Source organism: Erinaceus europaeus, chromosome 20 (assembly GCF_950295315.1).
Source record: "Erinaceus europaeus chromosome 20, mEriEur2.1, whole genome shotgun sequence".
Classification (NCBI taxonomy): domain Eukaryota; kingdom Metazoa; phylum Chordata; class Mammalia; order Eulipotyphla; family Erinaceidae; genus Erinaceus; species Erinaceus europaeus.
Genome location: NC_080181.1, coordinates 41,273,524 through 41,292,388, shown reverse-complemented (window position 1 = coordinate 41,292,388; position 18,865 = coordinate 41,273,524). Strand labels below are relative to the sequence as shown.

The window sequence follows — 18,865 nt, the reverse complement described above, 5'->3', positions numbered from 1 at the left end:
GCCGTGGTCGGATCTGGAGCCGAAGGCGAAGGTGAAGCCGCAGCCAGAGACAGAGCCATAGACAGAGCCTGAGCCGGGCCCGCCTTCTGCCCTTTGACAGCCTCCCCGAAGGTGCTGGGATCGATGATGACTCCCCACTCACACCAGCATACTTGGAAAAGCTGAACAAAATGAGTGAGAACCCCCTCCGTCTATCTCATCGGTTCTGAGGTCCATGTGGCACATGGTACGACCCTGAGGCAGCAGGAGTGAGGAACACATGCCTTGCCGGGTCTGCCAGGCCTGCCCTGGCCTGTCCTTGCCTTGCCTTGCCTTGCCTTGCCTTGCCTTGCCTTCCCTTGCCTTGCCTTGCCTTGCCTTGCCTTGCCTTGCCTTGCCTTGCCTTGCCTTGCCTTGCCTCGCATCGCCTAGCCCTGCATAGCCTTACCGAGTTTACCAGGCCTCACCTAACCTGTCTTGGCCTAACCTCCTGGAATCACACTCCCACTCCCACTCCCAATCGCAATCACAGTCCGTCAAGTAGCCATGTCAGGCAGTGTGGCCCAAAGAAATGTGGGCCTGTTGGATCTAGGGTATGGCCTAGGGTGTCCCCTGGCAGTACTGGCAGCCAGGGTGGTAAGGGTCAGTCAGGGAGTGCAAGGCCGGTCAACAGGTCTGTGCTGGCTGCCTTGTGGTGGCCTGCATGGCCTCACTCTCTAGAGCCCTCTGGTTTGTAGGCCTGGGGCCGGGTAAATGGGCATGGTTCTCAATGGGGGTGATTGTGGTTTGAGCAGCCTGCAGGGTCTCCACACTTGCCATTGTCCTGTATCTCCAGGGGCTACGAGGAGCAGGGGGAAGTTGGCGAAGGCTCCAGGGGTCAGAACCATGGCCCTGAGTCTCAGGCCTTAAACGTACCTTCATGAGGCAGAGGGAGTTTAGCGGTGTGGGGTGTTTCCGAACATGCAGCTTGGGGACAGAGCAAGAGTTAGACAGTTGGACTGGGTCCTGGGATCGGGGGTGTGACCCTAGTCCTGACTAGTGCTCAGGCAGCAGATGGGAGAGGGAGGCTGGGCCTGGGCATGGGCATGGTCCTGGGCCAGGGCCTGTGCCAGAGCCCAGGTCGCGCTTGGTCCCCTGATTTTGGGGCAGCCTGAGTTGCAGGCCCCATTTGTGCCTGCCGTGCCCAAGCAGGAAGGCTGGTCTGGTGGGGAGGTCGCACAGTGGTGATGAGGAGGCCCTTGCATGGGGTATTTGGGCCCCTGGAGGGCCAGGAGGTCACCTGGGCCTTGATGACTTGCAGATCCAGCCTCTTGTCTCAGTCCCTTTCGTGGCTTGTGTGTGTTTAGGAAGGAGTCTTTTGGAAGGCCTTATGTGCAGTCCAGAACAGCCAGGGTGCCTGTGAAGCCTCCTGGGATCCCTGTGGTTCTAGTGTGTAAGTCAGCCTATCTGGCTGCACTGCTCCCGGTGGAGGCTGTCAGGCTGTCAGGTGGGCAGGCAGACGGTGTGATCTAGGCTAGGCCTGGCTTGGAGGGGTGTGCTTTGAGGATTTTGGACAGTCATCTGGCCTTTGCTTCCTGCAGAGGGCAGTGTTGTGCGCCCTGAGGAGGGTGTGATGGAATGCGGCTGTGAGGGCCCCAGGGCTGTGTGGCTTAGACCCAAGGCTTGCAGACTGTTTGTGAAGGTAGCAGAGAGCTGGTCCAGGGCAGAAGCCAGGGGACCCAAGAGGGTGCCCCGCCAGCATCATCGCTGCATTCCCTCTTGCATGCACGCACTCATACACGCCAGGCACCCTCACCAGTCCAAGCCGGCAGCCACTTTGGCAGGCAAGCAGGCAGGCAGGCTGGCAGGCAGGCAGGCAGGCTGGCAGGCAGCCATTGGCGCCGGCAGGCACCTAGGCCTGTAGGCAGTGGTCAGGGCTAACAGCGCAGAGGCCAGCCTCTGTAGGAGGCAGGCCAGCTGGGTCTTGCCGAGCATGGGCCCAGAGCCCAGCATGCACCCTGCTGACGCACAGACGTGTTGTCTCCCCACCTCTCAGGTGCATTTGGCAGCCAAGCAGACTGCACGACCCAGTCGGTGAGGCCAGGCGAGGAGAGGTCCCGGACCCACTTGGCGAGCCAGCCCAGGAGGCTGTGGCAGAGGCTGGCTGTGGCAGCTGTGTGCACAGCCTGGCCGAGGACAACTCCCCCAGGTAAGCTGGCCTTTGGCCCTGTGCAGCTGGGGCCTTGTTGGGGACTGGCACTAGGCCTGGCAATGGGTCGGCCTGCAGGGGAGGCTGCTGCTGAAGCTGTTGTAGCGCTGGCGCACAAGGCAGTGGCCGTGGTGGCGGGCTGCAGTGTGCTCCCACGGGGACCCACTCTCCCTGGACTGAGCTCAGGGGCTGGGCTCCTCAGGACCTGTGGGTGCTGCAGGGAGGGGCTGAGCCTCTCAGCCTTTCCCTGAGCCGTGGCCGGATCTGGAGCCGAAGGCGAAGGTGAAGCCGCAGCCAGAGACAGAGCCATAGACAGAGCCTGAGCCGGGCCCGCCTTCTGACCTTTGGCAGCCTCCCCAAAGGTGCTGGGATCGATGATGACTCCCCACTCACACCAGCATTCCTTGGAAAAGCTGAACAAAATGATTGAGAACCCCCTCTGTCTATCTCATCGGTTCTGAGGTCCATGCGGCACATGGTGCGACCCTGAGGCAGCAGGAGTGAGGGACACATGCCTTGCTGGGTCTGCCTGGCCTGCCCTGGCCTTGCCTTGCCTTGCCTTGCCTTGCCTTGCCTTGCCTTGCCTCGCATCGCCTAGCCCTGCATAGCCTTACCGAGTTTACCAGGCCTCACCTAACCTGTCTTGGCCTAACCTCCTGGCATCACACTCCCACTCCCACTCCCACTCGCACTCACAGTCCGTCAAGCAGCCATGTCAGGCAGTGTGGCCCAAAGCAAGGTGGGCCTGTTGGAGCTAGGGTATGGCCTAGGGTGTCCCCTGGCAGTACTGGCAGCCAGGGTGGTAAGGGTCAGTCAGGGAGTGCAAGGCTGGTCAACAGGTCTGTGCTGGCCGCCCTGTGGTGGCCTGCATGGCCTCACTCTCTAGAGCCCTCTGGTTTGTAGGCCTGGGGCCGGGCAAATGGGCATGGTTCTCAATGCGGGTGATTGTGGATTGAGCAGCCTGCAGGGTCTCCACCCTTGCCATTGTCCTGTATCTCCAGGGGCTACGAGGAGCAGGGGGAAGTTGGCGAAGGCTCCAGGGGTCAGAACCATGGCCCTGAGTCTCAGGCCTTAAGCGTACCTTCATGAGGCAGAGGGAGTCCAGCGGTGTGGGGTGTTTCCGAGCGTGCAGCTTGGGGACAGAGCAAGAGTTAGACAGCTGGACTGGGTCCTGGGATCGGGGGTGTGGCCCTAGTCCTGACTAGTGCTCAGGCAGCCGATGGGAGAGGGAGGCTGGGCCTGGGCATGGGCATGGTCCTGGGCCAGGGCCTGTGCCAGAGCCCAGGTCACGCTTGGTCCCCTGATTTGGGGGCAGCCTGAGTTGCAGGCCCCATTTGTGCCTGCCGTGCCCAAGCAGGAAGGCTGGTCTGGTGTGGAGGTCGCACAGTGGTGATGGGGAGGCCCTTGCATGGGGTATTTGGGCCCCTGGAGGGCCAGAAGGTCACCTGGGCATTGATGACTTGCAGACCCAGCCTCTTGTCTCAGTCCCTTTCGTGGCTTGTGTGTGTTTAGGAAGGAGTCTTTTGGAAGGCCTTATGTGCAGTCCAGAACAGCCAGGGTGCCTGTGAAGCCTCCTGGGATCCCTGTGGCTCTAGTGTGTAAGTCAGCCTAGCTGGCTGCACTGCTCCCGGTGGAGGCTGTCAGGCTGTCAGGTGTGCAGGCAGAGGGTGTGAGCTAGGCTAGGCCAGGCTTGGAGGGGTGTGCTTGGAGGATTTTGGACAGTCATCCGGCCTTTGCTTCCTGCAGAGGGCAGTGTTGTGCGCCCTGAGGAGGGTGTGAGGGCATGTGGGTGTGAGGGCCCCAGGGCTGTGTGGCTTAGACCCAAGGCTTGCAGACTGTTTGTGAAGGTAGCAGAGAGCTGGTCCAGGGCAGAAGCCAGGGGGCCCAAGAGGGTGCCCCGCCAGCAGCATCCCTGCATTCCCTCTTGCATGCACGCACTCATACACGCCAGGCACCCTCACCAGTCCAAGCCGGCAGCCACTTTGGCAGGCAAGCAGGCAGGCAGGCTGGCAGGCAGGCAGGCAGGCTGGCAGGCAGCCATTGGCGCCGGCAGGCACCTAGGCCTGTGGGCAGTGGTCAGGGCTAACAGCGCAGAGGCCAGCCTCTGTAGGAGGCAGGCCAGCTGGGTCTTGCCGAGCATGGGCCCAGAGCCCAGCATGTACCCTGCTGACGCACAGACGTGTTGTCTCCCCACCTCTCAGGTGCATTTGGCAGCCAAGCAGACTGCACGACCCAGTCGGTGAGGCCAGGCGAGGAGAGGTCCCGGACCCACTTGGCGAGCCAGCCCAGGAGGCTGTGGCAGAGGCTGGCTGTGGCAGCTGTGTGCACAGCCTGGCCGAGGACAACTCCCCCAGGTAAGCTGGCCTTTGGCCCTGGGCAGCTGGGGCCTTGTTCAGGACTGGCACTAGGCCTGGCAATGGGTCGGCCTGCAGGGGAGGCTGCTGCTGAAGCTGTTGTAGCGCTGGCACACAAGGCAGTGGCCGTGGTGGCGGGCTGCAGTGTGCTCCCACGGGGACCCACTCTCCCTGGACTGAGCTCAGGGGCTGGGCTCCTCAGTCCCTGTGGGTGCTGCAGGGAGGGGCTGAGCCTCTCAGCCTTTCCCTGAGCCGTGGCCGTATCTAGAGCCGAAGGCGAAGGTGAAGCCGCAGCCAGAGACAGAGCCATAGACAGAGCCTGAGCCGGGCCCGCCTTCTGACCTTTGGCAGCCTCCCCAAAGGTGCTGGGATCGATGATGACTCCCCACTCACACCAGCATTCCTTGGAAAAGCTGAACAAAATGAGTGAGAACCCCCTCTGTCTATCTCATCGGTTCTGAGGTCCATGCGGCACATGGTGCGAACCTGAGGCAGCAGGAGTGAGGGACACATGCCTTGCTGGGTCTGCCTGGCCTGCCCTGGCCTTGCCTTGCCTTGCCTTGCCTTGCCTTGCCTTGCCTTGCCTTGCCTCGCATCGCCTAGCCCTGCATAGCCTTACCGAGTTTACCAGGCCTCACCTAACCTGTCTTGGCCTAACCTCCTGGCATCACACTCCCACTCCGACTCCCACTCGCACTCACAGTCCGTCAAGCTGCCATGTCAGGCAGTGTGGCCCAAAGCAAGGTGGGCCTGTTGGAGCTAGGGTATGGCCTAGGGTGTCCCCTGGCAGTACTGGCAGCCAGGGTGGTAAGGGTCAGTCAGGGAGTGCAAGGCCGGTCAACAGGTCTGTGCTGGCCGCCTTGTGGTGGCCTGCATGGCCTCACTCTCTAGAGCCCTCTGGTTTGTAGGCCTGGGGCCGGGCAAATGGGCATGGTTCTCAATGGGGGTGATTGTGGCTTGAGCAGCCTGCAGGGTCTCCACCCTTGCCATTGTCCTGTATCTCCAGGGGCTACGAGGAGCAGGGGGAAGTTGGCGAAGGCTCCAGGGGTCAGAACCATGGCCCTGAGTCTCAGGCCTTAAGCGTACCTTCATGAGGCAGAGGGAGTCCAGCGGTGTGGGGTGTTTCCGAGCGTGCAGCTTGGGGACAGAGCAAGAGTTAGACAGCTGGACTGGGTCCTGGGATCGGGGGTGTGGCCCTAGTCCTGACTAGTGCTCAGGCAGCCGATGGGAGAGGGAGGCTGGGCTTGGGAATGGGCATGGTCCTGGGCCAGGGCCTGTGCCAGGGCCCAGGTCACGCTTGGTCCACTGATTTGGGGGCAGCCTGAGTTGCAGGCCCCATTTGTGCCTGCCGTGCCCAAGCAGGAAGGCTGGTCTGGTGTGGAGGTCGCACAGTGGTGATGGGGAGGCCCTTGCATGGGGTATTTGGGCCCCTGGAGGGCCAGGAGGTCACCTGGGCCTTGATGACTTGCAGACCCAGCCTCTTGTCTCAGTCCCTTTCGTGGCTTGTGTGTGTTTAGGAAGGAGTCTTTTGGAAGGCCTTATGTGCAGTCCAGAACAGCCAGGGTGCCTGTGAAGCCTCCTGGGATCCCTGTGGTTCTAGTGTGTAAGTCAGCCTAGCTGGCTGCACTGCTCCCCGTGGAGGCTGTCAGGCTGTCAGGTGTGCAGGCAGAGGGTGTGAGCTAGGCTAGGCCAGGCTTGGAGGGGTGTGCTTGGAGGATTTTGGACAGTCATCCGGCCTTTGCTTCCTGCAGAGGGCAGTGTTGTGCGCCCTGAGGAGGGTGTGAGGGCATGTGGGTGTGAGGGCCCCAGGGCTGTGTGGCTTAGACCCAAGGCTTGCAGACTGTTTGTGAAGGTAGCAGAGAGCTGGTCCAGGGCAGAAGCCAGGGGGCCCAAGAGGGTGCCCCGCCAGCAGCATCCCTGTATTCCCTCTTGCATGCACGCACTCATACACGCCAGGCACCCTCACCAGTCCAAGCCGGCAGCCACTTTAGCAGGCAAGCAGGCAGGCAGGCTGGCAGGCAGGCAGGCAGGCTGGCAGGCAGCCATTGGCGCCGGCAGGCACCTAGGCCTGTGGGCAGTGGTCAGGGCTAACAGCGCAGAGGCCAGCCTCAGTAGGAGGCAGGCCAGCTGGGTCTTGCCAAGCATGGGCCCAGAGCCCAGCATGCACCCTGCTGACGCACAGACGTGTTGTCTCCCCACCTCTCAGGTGCATTTGGCTGCCAAGCGGACTGGACGACCCAGTCGGTGAGGCCAGGCGAGGAGAGGTCCCGGACCCACTTGGCGAGCCAGCCCAGGAGGCTGTGGCAGAGGCTGGCTGTGGCGGCTGTGTGCGCAGCCTGGCCGAGGACACCTCCCCCAGGTAAGCTGGCCTTTGTCCCTGGGCAGCTGGGGTCTTGTTGGGGACTGGCACTAGGCCTGGCAATGGGTCGGCCTGCAGGGGAGGCTGCTGCTGATGCTGTTGTAGCGCTGGCGCACAAGGCAGTGGCCGTGGTGGCGGGCTGCAGTGTGCTCCCACGGGGACCCACTCTCCCTGGACTGAGCTCAGGGGCTGGGCTCCTCAGGTCCTGTGGGTGCTGCAGGGAGGGGCTGAGCCTCTCACCCTTTCCCTGAGCCGTGGCCGGATCTGGAGCCGAAGGCGAAGGTGAAGCCGCAGCCAGAGACAGAGCCATAGACAGAGCCTGAGCCGGGCCCGCCTTCTGCCCTTTGGCAGCCTCCCCGAAGGTGCTGGGATCGATGATGACTCCCCACTCACACCAGCATTCCTTGGAAAAGCTGAACAAAATGAGTGAGAACCCCCTCCGTCTATCTCATCGGTTCTGAGGTCCATGCGGCAAATGGTGCGACCCTGAGGCAGCAGGAGAGAGGGACACATGCCTTGCCGGGTCTTGCCTGGCCTGCCCTGGCCTGGCCTGGCCTGGCCTTGCCTTGCCTTGCCTTGCCTTGCCTTGCCTTGCCTTGCCTTGCCTTGCCTTGCCTTGCCTTGCCTTGCCTTGCCTTGCCTCGCATCGCCTAGCCCTGCATAGCCTTACCAAGTTTACCAGGCCTCACCTAACCTGTCTTGGCCTAACCTCCTGGCATCACACTCCCACTCCCACTCGCACTCACAGTCCGTCAAGCAGCCATGTCAGGCAGTGTGGCCCAAAGCAAGGTGGGCCTGTTGGAGCTAGGGTATGGCCTAGGGTGTCCCCTGGCAGTACTGGCAGCCAGGGTGGTAAGGGTCAGTCAGGGAGTGCAAGGCCGGTCAACAGGTCTGTGCTGGCCGCCTTGTGGTGGCCTGCATGGCCTCACTCTCTAGAGCCCTCTGGTTTGTAGGCCTGCGGCCGGGCAAATGGGCATGGTTCTCCATGGGGGTGATTGTGGCTTGAGCAGCCTGCAGGGTCTCCACCCTTGCCATTGTCCTGTATCTCCAGGGGCTACGAGGAGCAGGGGGAAGTTGGCGAAGGCTCCATGGGTCAGAACCATGGCCCTGAGTCTCAGGCCTTAAGCGTACCTTCATGAGGCAGAGGGAGTCCAACGGTGTGGGGTGTTTCTGAGCGTGCAGCTTGGGGACAGAGCAAGAGTTAGACAGCTGGACTGGGTCCTGGGATCGGGGGTGTGGCCCTAGTCCTGACTAGTGCTCAGGCAGCCGATGGGAGAGGGAGGCTGGGCCTGGGCATGGTCATGGTCCTGGGCCAGGCCCTGTGCCAGAGCCCAGGTCACGCTTGGTCCCCTGATTTGGGGGCAGCCTGATTTGCAGGCCCCATTTGTGCCTGCCGTGCCCAAGCAGGAAGGCTGGTCTGGTGTGGAGGTCGCACAGTGGTGATGGGGAGGCCCTTGCATGGGGTATTTGGGCCCCTGGAGGGCCAGGAGGTCACCTGGGCCTTGATGACTTGCAGACCCAGCCTCTTGTCTCAGTCCCTTTCGTGGCTTGTGTGTGTTTAGGAAGGAGTCTTTTGGAAGGCCTTATGTGCAGTCCAGAACAGCCAGGGTGCCTGTGAAGCCTCCTGGGATCCCTGTGGTTCTAGTGTGTAAGTCAGCCTAGCTGGCTGCACTGCTCCCCGTGGAGGCTGTCAGGCTGTCAGGTGTGCAGGCAGAGGGTGTGAGCTAGGCTAGGCCAGGCTTGGAGGGGTGTGCTTGGAGGATTTTGGACAGTCATCCGGCCTTTGCTTCCTGCAGAGGGCAGTGTTGTGCGCCCTGAGGAGGGTGTGAGGGCATGTGGGTGTGAGGGCCCCAGGGCTGTGTGGCTTAGACCCAAGGCTTGCAGACTGTTTGTGAAGGTAGCAGAGAGCTGGTCCAGGGCAGAAGCCAGGGGGCCCAAGAGGGTGCCCCGCCAGCAGCATCCCTGCATTCCCTCTTGCATGCACGCACTCATACACGCCAGGCACCCTCACCAGTCCAAGCCGGCAGCCACTTTGGCAGGCAAGCAGGCAGGCAGGCTGGCAGGCAGCCATTGGCGCCGGCAGGCACCTAGGCCTGTGGGCAGTGGTCAGGGCTAACAGCGCAGAGGCCAGCCTCAGTAGGAGGCAGGCCAGCTGGGTCTTGCCGAGCATGGGCCCAGAGCCCAGCATGCACCCTGCTGACGCACAGACGTGTTGTCTCCCCACCTCTCAGGTGCATTTGGCTGCCAAGCGGACTGGACGACCCAGTCGGTGAGGCCAGGCGAGGAGAGGTCCCGGACCCACTTGGCGAGCCAGCCCAGGAGGCTGTGGCAGAGGCTGGCTGTGTGCGCAGCCTGGCCGAGGACACCTCCCCCAGGTAAGCTGGCCTTTGGCCCTGGGCAGCTGGGGCCTTGTTGGGGACTGGGACTAGGCCTGGCAATGGGTCGGCCTGCAGGGGAGGCTGCTGCTGATGCTGTTGTAGCGCTGGCGCACAAGGCAGTGGCCGTGGTGGCGGGCTGCAGTGTGCTCCCACAGGGACCCACTCTCCTTGCACTGAGCTCAGGGGCTGGGCTCCTCAGGCCCTGTGGGTGCTGCAGGGAGGGGCTTATCCTCTCAGCCTTTCCCTGAGCCGTGGCCGTATCTGGAGCCGAAGGCGAAGGTGAAGCCGCAGCCAGAGACAGAGCCATAGACAGAGCCTGAGCCGGGCCCGCCTTCTGCCCTTTGGCAGCCTCCCCGAAGGTGCTGGGATCGATGATGACTCCCCACTCACACCAGCATTCCTTGGAATAGCTGAACAAAATGAGTGAGAACCCCCTCCGTCTATCTCATCGGTTCTGAGGTCCATGCGGCACATGGTGCGACCCTGAGGCAGCAGGAGTGAGGGACACATGCCTTGCCGGGTCTTGCCTGCCTGCCCTGGCCTGGCCTGGCCTTGCCTTAGCTTACCTTGCCTTGCCTTGCCTTGCCTTGACTTGCCTTGCCTTGCCTTGCCTCGCATCGCCTAGCCCTGCATAGCCTTACCGAGTTTACCAGGCCTCACCTAACCTGTCTTGGCCTAACCTCCTGGCATCACACACCCACTCCCACTCCCACTCCCACTCCCACTCACAGTCCGTCAAGCAGCCATGTCAGGCAGTGTGGCCAAAGCAAGGTGGGCCTGTTGGAGCTAGGGTATGGCCTAGGGTATGGCAGTACTGGCAGCCAGGGTGGTAAGGGTCAGTCAGGGAGTGCAAGGCTGGTCAACAGGTCTGTGCTGGCCGCCTTGTGGTGGCCTGCATGGCCTCACTCTCTAGAGCCCTCTGGTTTGTAGGCCAGGGGCCGGGCAAATGGGCATGGTTCTCAATGGGGGTGATTGTGGCTTGAGCAGCCTGCAGGGTCTCCACCCTTGCCATTGTCCTGTATCTCCAGGGGCTACGAGGAGCAGGGGGAAGTTGGCGAAGGCTCCAGGGGTCAGAACCATGGCCCTGAGTCTCAGGCCTTAAGCGTACCTTCATGAGGCAGAGGGAGTCCAGCGGTGTGGGGTGTTTCCGAGCATGCAGCTTGGGGACAGAGCAAGAGTTAGACAGCTGGACTGGGTCCTGGGATTGGGGGTGTGGCCCTAGTCCTGACTAGTGCTCAGGCAGCCTATGGGAGAGGGAGGCTGGGCCTGGGCATGGGCATGGTCCTGGGCCAGGGCCTGTGCCAGGGCCCAGGTCGCGCTTGGTCCCCTGATTTGGGGGCAGCCTGAGTTGCAGGCCCCATTTGTGCCTGCCGTGCCAAAGCAGGAAGGCTGGTCTGGTGTGGAGGTCGCACAGTGGTGATGGGGAGGCCCTTGCATGGGGTATTTGGGCCCCTGGAGGGCCAGGAGGTCACCTGGGCCTTGATGACTTGCAGACCCAGCCTCTTGTCTCAGTCCCTTTCGTGGCTTGTGTGTGTTTAGGAAGGAGTCTTTTGGAAGGCCTTATGTGCAGTCCAGAACAGCCAGGGTGCCTGTGAAGCCTCCTGGGATCCCTGTGGTTCTAGTGTGTAAGTCAGCCTAGCTGGCTGCACTGCTCCCCATGGAGGCTGTCAGGCTGTCAGGTGGGCAGGCAGAGGGTGTGAGCTAGGCTAGGCCAGGCTTGGAGGGGTGTGCTTGGAGGATTTTGGACAGTCATCCGGCCTTTGCTTCCTGCAGAGGGCAGTGTTGTGCGCACTGAGGAGGGTGTGAGGGCATGCGGGTGTGAGGGCCCCAGGGCTGTGTGGCTTAGACCCAAGGCTTGCAGACTGTTTGTGAAGGTAGCAGAGAGCTGGTCCAGGGCAGAAGCCAGGGGGCCCAAGAGGGTGCCCCGCCAGCAGCATCCCTGCATTCCCTCTTGCATGCACGCACTCATACACACCAGGCACCCTCACCAGTCCAAGCCGGCAGCCACTTTGGCAGGCAAGCAGGCAGGCAGGCTGGCAGGCAGGCAGGCAGGCTGGCAGGCAGCCATTGGCGCCGGCAGGCACCTAGGCCTGTGGGCAGTGGTCAGGGCTAACAGCGCAGAGGCCAGCCTCAGTAGGAGGCAGGCCAGCTGGGTCTTGCCGAGCATGGGCCCAGAGCCCAGCATGCACCCTGCTGACGCACAGACCTGTTGTCTCCCCACCTCTCAGGTGCAAATGGCTGCCAAGCGGACTGGACGACCCAGTCGGTGAGGCCAGGCGAGGAGAGGTCCCGGACCCACTTGGCGAGCCAGCCCAGGAGGCTGTGGCAGAGGCTGGCTGTGGCGGCTGTGTGCGCAGCCTGGCCGAGGACACCTCCCCCAGGTAAGCTGGCCTTTGGCCCTGGGCAGCTGGGGCCTTGTTGGGGACTGGCACTAGGCCTGGCAATGGGTCTGCCTGCAGGGGAGGCTGCTGCTGATGCTGTTGTAGCGCTGGCGCACAAGGCAGTGGCCGTGGTGGCGGGCTGCAGTGTGCTCCCACGGGGACCCACTCTCCCTGGACTGAGCTCAGGGGCTGGGCTCCTCTGGCCCTGTGGGTGCTGCAGGGAGGGGCTGAGCCTCTCAGCCTTTCCCTGAGCCGTGGCCGGATCTGGAGCCGAAGGCGAAGGTGAAGCCGCAGCCAGAGACAGAGCCATAGACAGAGCCTGAGCCGGGCCCGCCTTCTGCCCTTTGGCAGCCTCCACGAAGGTGCTGGGATCGATGATGACTCCCCACTCACACCAGCATTCCTTGGAAAAGCTGAACAAAATGAGTTAGAACCCCATCCGTCTATCTCATCGGTTCTGAGGTCCATGCGGCACATGGTGCGACCCTGAGGCAGCAGGAGTGAGGGACACATGCCTTGCCGGGTCTTGCCTGGCCTGCCCTGCCCTGGCCTGGCCTTGCCTTGCCTTGCCTTGCCTTGCCTTGCCTTGCCTCGCATCGCCTAGCCCTGCATAGCCTTACCGAGTTTACCAGGCCTCACCTAACCTGTCTTGGCCTAACCTCCTGGCATCACACTCCCACTCCCACTCCCACTCGCACTCACAGTCCGTCAAGCAGCCATGTCAGGCAGTGTGGCCCAAAGCAAGGTGGGCCTGTTGGAGCTAGGGTATGGCCTAGGGTGTCCCCTGGCAGTACTGGCAGCCAGGGTGGTAAGGGTCAGTCAGGGAGTGCAAGGCCGGTCAACAGGTCTGTGCTGGCCGCCTTGTGGTGGCCTGCATGGCCTCACTCTCTAGAGCCCTCTGGTTTGTAGGCCTGGGGCCGGGCAAATGGGCATGGTTCTCAATGGGGGTGATTGTGGCTTGAGCAGCCTGCAGGGTCTCCACCCTTGCCATTGTCCTGTATCTCCAGGGGCTACGAGGAGCAGGGGGAAGTTGGCGAAGGCTCCAGGGGTCAGAACCATGGCCCTGAGTCTCAGGCCTTAAGCATACCTTCATGAGGCAGAGGGAGTCCAGCGGTGTGGGGTGTTTCCGAGCATGCAGCTTGGGGACAGAGCAAGAGTTAGACAGCTGGACTGGGTCCTGGGATCGGGGGTGTGGCCCTAGTCCTGACTAGTGCTCAGGCAGCCTATGGGAGAGGGAGGCTGGGCCTGGGCATGGGCATGGTCCTGGGCCAGGGCCTGTGCCAGGGCCCAGGTCGCGCTTGGTCCCCTGATTTGGGGGCAGCCTGAGTTGCAGGCCCAATTTGTGCCTGTCGTGCCAAGCAGGAAGGCTGGTCTGGTGTGGAGGTCGCACAGTGGTGATGGGGAGGCCCTTGCATGGGGTATTTGGGCCCCTGGAGGGCCAGGAGGTCACCTGGGCCTTGATGACTTGCAGTCCCAGCCTCTTGTCTCAGTCCCTTTCGTGGCTTGTGTGTGTTTAGGAAGGAGTCTTTTGGAAGGCCTTATGTGCAGTCCAGAACAGCCAGGGTGCCTGTGAAGCCTCCTGGGATCCCTGTGGTTCTAGTGTGTAAGTCAGCCTAGCTGGCTGCACTGCTCCCCGTGGAGGCTGTCAGGCTGTCAGGTGTGCAGGCAGAGGGTGTTAGCTAGGCTAGGCCAGGCTTGGAGGGGTGTGCTTGGAGGCTTTTGGACAGTCATCCGGCCTTTGCTTCCTGCAGAGGGCAGTGTTGTGCGCCCTGAGGAGGGTGTGAGGGCATGTGGGTGTGAGGGCCCCAGGGCTGTGTGGCTTAGACCCAAGGCTTGCAGACTGTTTGTGAAGGTAGCAGAGAGCTGGTCCAGGGCAGAAGCCAGGGGGCCCAAGAGGGTGCCCCGCCAGCAGCATCCCTGCATTCCCTCTTGCATGCACGCACTCATACACGCCAGGCACCCTCACCAGTCCAAGCCGGCAGCCACTTTGGCAGGCAAGCAGGCAGGCAGGCTGGCAGGCAGGCAGGCAGGCTGGCAGGCAGCCATTGGCGCCGGCAGGCACCTAGGCCTGTGGGCAGTGGTCAGGGCTAACAGTGCAGAGGCCAGCCTCAGTAGGAGGCAGGCCAGCTGGGTCTTGCCGAGCATGGGCCCAGAGCCCAGCATGCACCCTGCTGACGCACAGACGTGTTGTCTCCCCACCTCTCAGGTGCATTTGGCTGCCAAGCGGACTGGACGACCCAGTCGGTGAGGCCAGGCGAGGAGAGGTCCCGGACCCACTTGGCGAGCCAGCCCAGGAGGCTGTGGCAGAGGCTGGCTGTGGTGGCTGTGTGCGCAGCCTGGCCGAGGACACCTCCCCCAGGTAAGCTGGCCTTTGGCCCTGGGCAGCTGGGGCCTTGTTGGGGACTGGCACTAGGCCTGGCAATGGGTCGGCCTGCAGGGGAGGCTGCTGCTGATGCTGTTGTAGCGCTGGCGCACAAGGCAGTGGCCGTGGTGGCGGGCTGCAGTGTGCTCCCACGGGGACCCACTCTCCCTGGACTGAGCTCAGGGGCTGGGCTCCTCTGGCCCTGTGGGTGCTGCAGGGAGGGGCTGAGCCTCTCAGCCTTTCCCTGAGCCGTGGCCGGATCTGGAGCCGAAGGCGAAGGTGAAGCCGCAGCCAGAGACAGAGCCATAGACAGAGCCTGAGCCGGGCCCGCCTTCTGCCCTTTGGCAGCCTCCACGAAGGTGCTGGGATCGATGATGACTCCCCACTCACACCAGCATTCCTTGGAAAAGCTGAACAAAATGAGTTAGAACCCCATCCGTCTATCTCATCGGTTCTGAGGTCCATGCGGCACATGGTGCGACCCTGAGGCAGCAGGAGTGAGGGACACATGCCTTGCCGGGTCTTGCCTGGCCTGCCCTGCCCTGGCCTGGCCTTGCCTTGCCTTGCCTTGCCTTGCCTTGCCTTGCCTCGCATCGCCTAGCCCTGCATAGCCTTACCGAGTTTACCAGGCCTCACCTAACCTGTCTTGGCCTAACCTCCTGGCATCACACTCCCACTCCCACGCCCACTCGCACTCACAGTCCGTCAAGCAGCCATGTCAGGCAGTGTGGCCCAAAGCAAGGTGGGCCTGTTGGAGCTAGGGTATGGCCTAGGGTGTCCCCTGGCAGTACTGGCAGCCAGGGTGGTAAGGGTCAGTCAGGGAGTGCAAGGCCAGTCAACAGGTCTGTGCTGGCCGCCTTGTGGTGGCCTGCATGGCCTCACTCTCTAGAGCCCTCTGGTTTGTAGGCCTGGGGCTGGGCAAATGGGCATGGTTCTCAATGGGGGTGATTGTGGCTTGAGCAGCCTGCAGGGTCTCCACCCTTGCCATTGTCCTGTATCTCCAGGGGCTACGAGGAGCAGGGGGAAGTTGGCGAAGGCTCCAGGGGTCAGAACCATGGCCCTGAGTCTCAGGCCTTAAGCGTACCTTCATGAGGCAGAGGGAGTCCAGCGGTGTGGGGTGTTTCCGAGCATGCAGCTTGGGGACAGAGCAAGAGTTAGACAGCTGGACTGGGTCCTGGGATCGGGGGTGTGGCCCTAGTCCTGACTAGTGCTCAGGCAGCCGATGGGAGAGGGAGGCTGGGCCTGGGCATGGGCATGGTCCTGGGCCAGGGCCTGTGCCAGGGCCCAGGTCACGCTTGGTCCCCTGATTTGGGGGCAGCCTGAGTTGCAGGCCCCATTTGTGCCTGCCGTTCCCAAGCAGGAAGGCTGTTCTGGTGTGGAGGTCGCACAGTGGTGATGGGGAGGCCCTTGCATGGGGTATTTGGGCCCCTGGAGGGCCAGGAGGTCACTTGGGCCTTGATGACTTGCAGACCCAGCCTCTTGTCTCAGTCCCTTTCGTGGCTTGTGTGTGTTTAGGAAGGAGTCTTTTGGAAGGCCTTATGTGCAGTCCAGAACAGCCAGGGTGCCTATGAAGCCTCCTGGGATCGCTGTGGTTCTAGTGTGTAAGTCAGCCTAGCTGGCTGCACTGCTCCCCGTGGAGGTTGTCAGGCTGTCAGGTGTGCAGGCAGAGGGTGTGAGCTAGGCTAGGCCAGGCTTGGAGGGGTGTGCTTGGAGGATTTTGGACAGTCATCCGGCCTTTGCTTCCTGCAGAGGGCAGTGTTGTGCGCCCTGAGGAGGGTGTGAGGGCATGTGGGTGTGAGGGCCCCAGGGCTGTGTGGCTTAGACCCAAGGCTTGCAGACTGTTTGTGAAGGTATCAGAGAGCTGGTCCAGGGCAGAAGCCAGGGGGCCCAAGAGGGTGCCCCGCCAGCAGCATCCCTGCATTCCCTCTTGCATGCACGCACTCATACACGCCAGGCACCCTCACCAGTCCAAGCCGGCAGCCACTTTGGCAGGCAAGCAGGCAGGCAGGCTGGCAGGCAGCCATTGGCGCCGGCAGGCACCTAGGCCTGTGGGCAGTGGTCAGGGCTAACAGCGCAGAGGCCAGCCTCAGTAGGAGGCAGGCCAGCTGGGTCTTGCCGAGCATGGGCCCAGAGCCCAGCTTGCACCCTGCTGATGCACAGACGTGTTGTCTCCCCACCTCTCAGGTGCATTTGGCTGCCAAGCGGACTGGACGACCCAGTCGGTGAGGCCAGGCGAGGAGAGGTCCCGGACCCACTTGGCGAGCCAGCCCAGGAGGCTGTGGCAGAGGCTGGCTGTGGCGGCTGTGTGCGCAGCCTGGCCGAGGACACCTCCCCCAGGTAAGCTGGCCTTTGGCCCTGGGCAGCTGGGGCCTTGTTGGGGACTGGCACTAGGCCTGGCAATGGGTCGGCCTGCAGGGGAGGCTGCTGATGATGCTGTTGTAGCGCTCGCGCACAAGGCAGTGACCGTGGTGGTGGGCTGCAGTGTGCTCCCACGGGGACCCACTCTCCCTGGACTGAGCTCAGGGGCTGGGCTCCTCAGGCCCTGTGGGTGCTGCAGGGAGGGGCTGAGCCTCTCAGCCTTTCCCTGAGCCGTGGCCGGATCTGGAGCCGAAGGCGAAGGTGAAGCCGCAGCCAGAGACAGAGCCATAGACAGAGCCTGAGCCGGGCCCGCCTTCTGCCCTTTGGCAGCCTCCCCGAAGGTGCTGGGATCGATGATGACTCCCCACTCACACCAGTATTCCTTGGAAAAGCTGAACAAAATGAGTGAGAACCCCCTCCGTCTATCTCATCGGTTCTGAGGTCCATGCCGCACATGGTGCGACCCTGAGGCAGCAGGAGTGAGGGACACATGCCTTGCCGGGTCTTGCCTGGCCTGGCCCGGCCTGGCCTTGCCTTGCCTTGCCTTGCCTTGCCTTGCCTTGCCTTGCCTTGCCTCGCATCGCCTAGCCCTGCATAGCCTTACCGAGTTTACCAGGCCTCACCTAACCTGTCTTGGCCTAACCTCCTGGCATCACACACCCACTCCCACTCCCACTCCCACTCCCACTCGCACTCACAGTCCGTCAAGCAGCCATGTCAGGCAGTGTGGCCAAAGCAAGGTGGGCCTGTTGGAGCTAGGGTATGGCCTAGGGTATGGCAGTACTGGCAGCCAGGGTGGTAAGGGTCAGTCAGGGAGTGCAAGGCTGGTCAACAGGTCTGTGCTGGCCGCCTTGTGGTGGCCTGCATGGCCTCACTCTCTAGAGCCCTCTGGTTTGTAGGCCTGGGGCCGGGCAAATGGGCATGATTCTCAAGGGGGGTGATTGTGGCTTGAGCAGCCTGCAGGGTCTCCACCCTTGCCATTGTCCTGTGTCTCCAGGGGCTACGAGGAGCAGGGGGAAGTTGGCGAAGTCTCCAGGGGTCAGAACCATGGCCCTGAGTCTCAGGCCTTAAACGTACCTTCATGAGGCAGAGGGAGTCCAGCGGTTTGGGGTGTTTCCGAGCGTGCAGCTTGGGGACAGAGCAAGAGTTAGACAGCTGGACTGGGTCCTGGGATCGGGGGTGTGGCCCTAGTCCTGACTAGTGCTCAGGCAGCCTATGGGAGAGGGAGGCTGGGCCTGGGCATGGGCATGGTCCTGGGCCAGGGCCTGTGCCAGGGCCCAGGTCACGCTTGATCCCCTGATTTGGGGGCAGCCTGAGTTGCAGGCCCCATTTGTGCCTGCCGTGCCCAAGCCGGAAGGCTGGTCTGGTGTGGAGGTCGCACAGTGGTGATGGGGAGGCCCTTGCATGGGGTATTTGGGCCCCTGGAGGGCCAGGAGGTCACCTGGGCCTTGATGACTTGCAGACCCAGCCTCTTGTCTCAGTCCCTTTCGTGGCTTGTGTGTGTTTAGGAAGGAGTCTTTTGGAAGGCCTTATGTGCAGTCCAGAACAGCCAGGGTGCCTGTGAAGCCTCCTGGGATCCCTGTGGTTCTAGTGTGTAAGTCAGCCTAGCTGGCTGCCCTGCTCCCCGTGGAGGCTGTCAGGCTGTCAGGTGTGCAGGCAGAGGGTGTGAGCTAGGCTAGGCCAGGCTTGGAGGGGTGTGCTTGGAGGATTTTGGACAGTCATCCGGCCTTTGCTTCCTGCAGAGGGCAGTGTTGTGCGCCCTGAGGAGGGTATGAGGGCATGTGTGTGTGAGGGCCCCAGGGCGGTGTGGCTTAGACCCAAGGCTTGCAGACTGTTTGTGAAGGTATCAGAGAGCTGGTCCAGGGCAGAAGCCAGGGGGCCCAAGAGGGTGCCCCGCCAGCAGCATCCCTGCATTCCCTCTTGCATGCACGCACTCAAACACGCCAGGCACCCTCACCAGTCCAAGCCGGCAGCCACTTTGGCAGGCAAGCAGGCAGGCAGGCTGGCAGGCAGGCAGGCAGGCTGGCAGGCAGCCATTGGCGCCGGCAGGCACCTAGGCCTGTGGGCAGTGGTCAGGGCTAACAGTGCAGAGGCCAGCCTCAGTAGGAGGCAGGCCAGCTGGGTCTTGCCGAGCATGGGCCCAGAGCCCAGCATGCACCCTGCTGACGCACAGACGTGTTGTCTCCCCACCTCTCAGGTGCATTTGGCTGCCAAGCGGACTGGACGACCCAGTCGGTGAGGCCAGGCGAGGAGAGGTCCCGGACCCACTTGGCGAGCCAGCCCAGGAGGCTGTGGCAGAGGCTGGCTGTGGCGGCTGTGTGCGCAGCCTGGCCGAGGACACCTCCCCCAGGTAAGCTGGCCTTTGGCCCTGGGCAGCTGGGGCCTTGTTGGGGACTGGCACTAGGCCTGGCAATGGGTCTGCCTGCATGGGAGGCTGCTGCTGATGCTGTTGTAGCACTGGCGCACAAGGCAGTGGCCGTGGTGGCGGGCTGCAGTGTGCTCCCAC

At 62.7% G+C, this 18,865-nt stretch overlaps 1 long non-coding RNA gene and 8 other non-coding genes across 12 annotated transcripts in view; all 9 read left to right on the top strand.

Moving 5' to 3' along the window:
• LOC107522705 (uncharacterized) overlaps positions 1 to 18,865 on the top strand; it is a 227,886-nt gene that overhangs the window by 7,534 nt on the left and 201,487 nt on the right. The window lies entirely within an intron of this gene.
• On the top strand, positions 118 to 214 carry LOC132535141 (small nucleolar RNA SNORD116). The gene has a single exon (XR_009546924.1). It is a non-coding gene; the product is annotated as a small nucleolar RNA SNORD116 (small nucleolar RNA).
• On the top strand, positions 2,536 to 2,633 carry LOC132535136 (small nucleolar RNA SNORD116). Its single transcript, XR_009546919.1, has one exon. It is a non-coding gene; the product is annotated as a small nucleolar RNA SNORD116 (small nucleolar RNA).
• Positions 4,890 to 4,987, top strand: LOC132535127 (small nucleolar RNA SNORD116). Its single transcript, XR_009546910.1, has one exon. It is a non-coding gene; the product is annotated as a small nucleolar RNA SNORD116 (small nucleolar RNA).
• On the top strand, positions 7,249 to 7,346 carry LOC132535120 (small nucleolar RNA SNORD116). Its single transcript, XR_009546904.1, has one exon. It is a non-coding gene; the product is annotated as a small nucleolar RNA SNORD116 (small nucleolar RNA).
• On the top strand, positions 9,624 to 9,721 carry LOC132535134 (small nucleolar RNA SNORD116). Its single transcript, XR_009546916.1, has one exon. It is a non-coding gene; the product is annotated as a small nucleolar RNA SNORD116 (small nucleolar RNA).
• Positions 12,008 to 12,105, top strand: LOC132535139 (small nucleolar RNA SNORD116). The gene has a single exon (XR_009546922.1). It is a non-coding gene; the product is annotated as a small nucleolar RNA SNORD116 (small nucleolar RNA).
• LOC132535138 (small nucleolar RNA SNORD116) lies at positions 14,367 to 14,464 on the top strand. Its single transcript, XR_009546921.1, has one exon. It is a non-coding gene; the product is annotated as a small nucleolar RNA SNORD116 (small nucleolar RNA).
• LOC132535135 (small nucleolar RNA SNORD116) lies at positions 16,707 to 16,804 on the top strand. Its single transcript, XR_009546917.1, has one exon. It is a non-coding gene; the product is annotated as a small nucleolar RNA SNORD116 (small nucleolar RNA).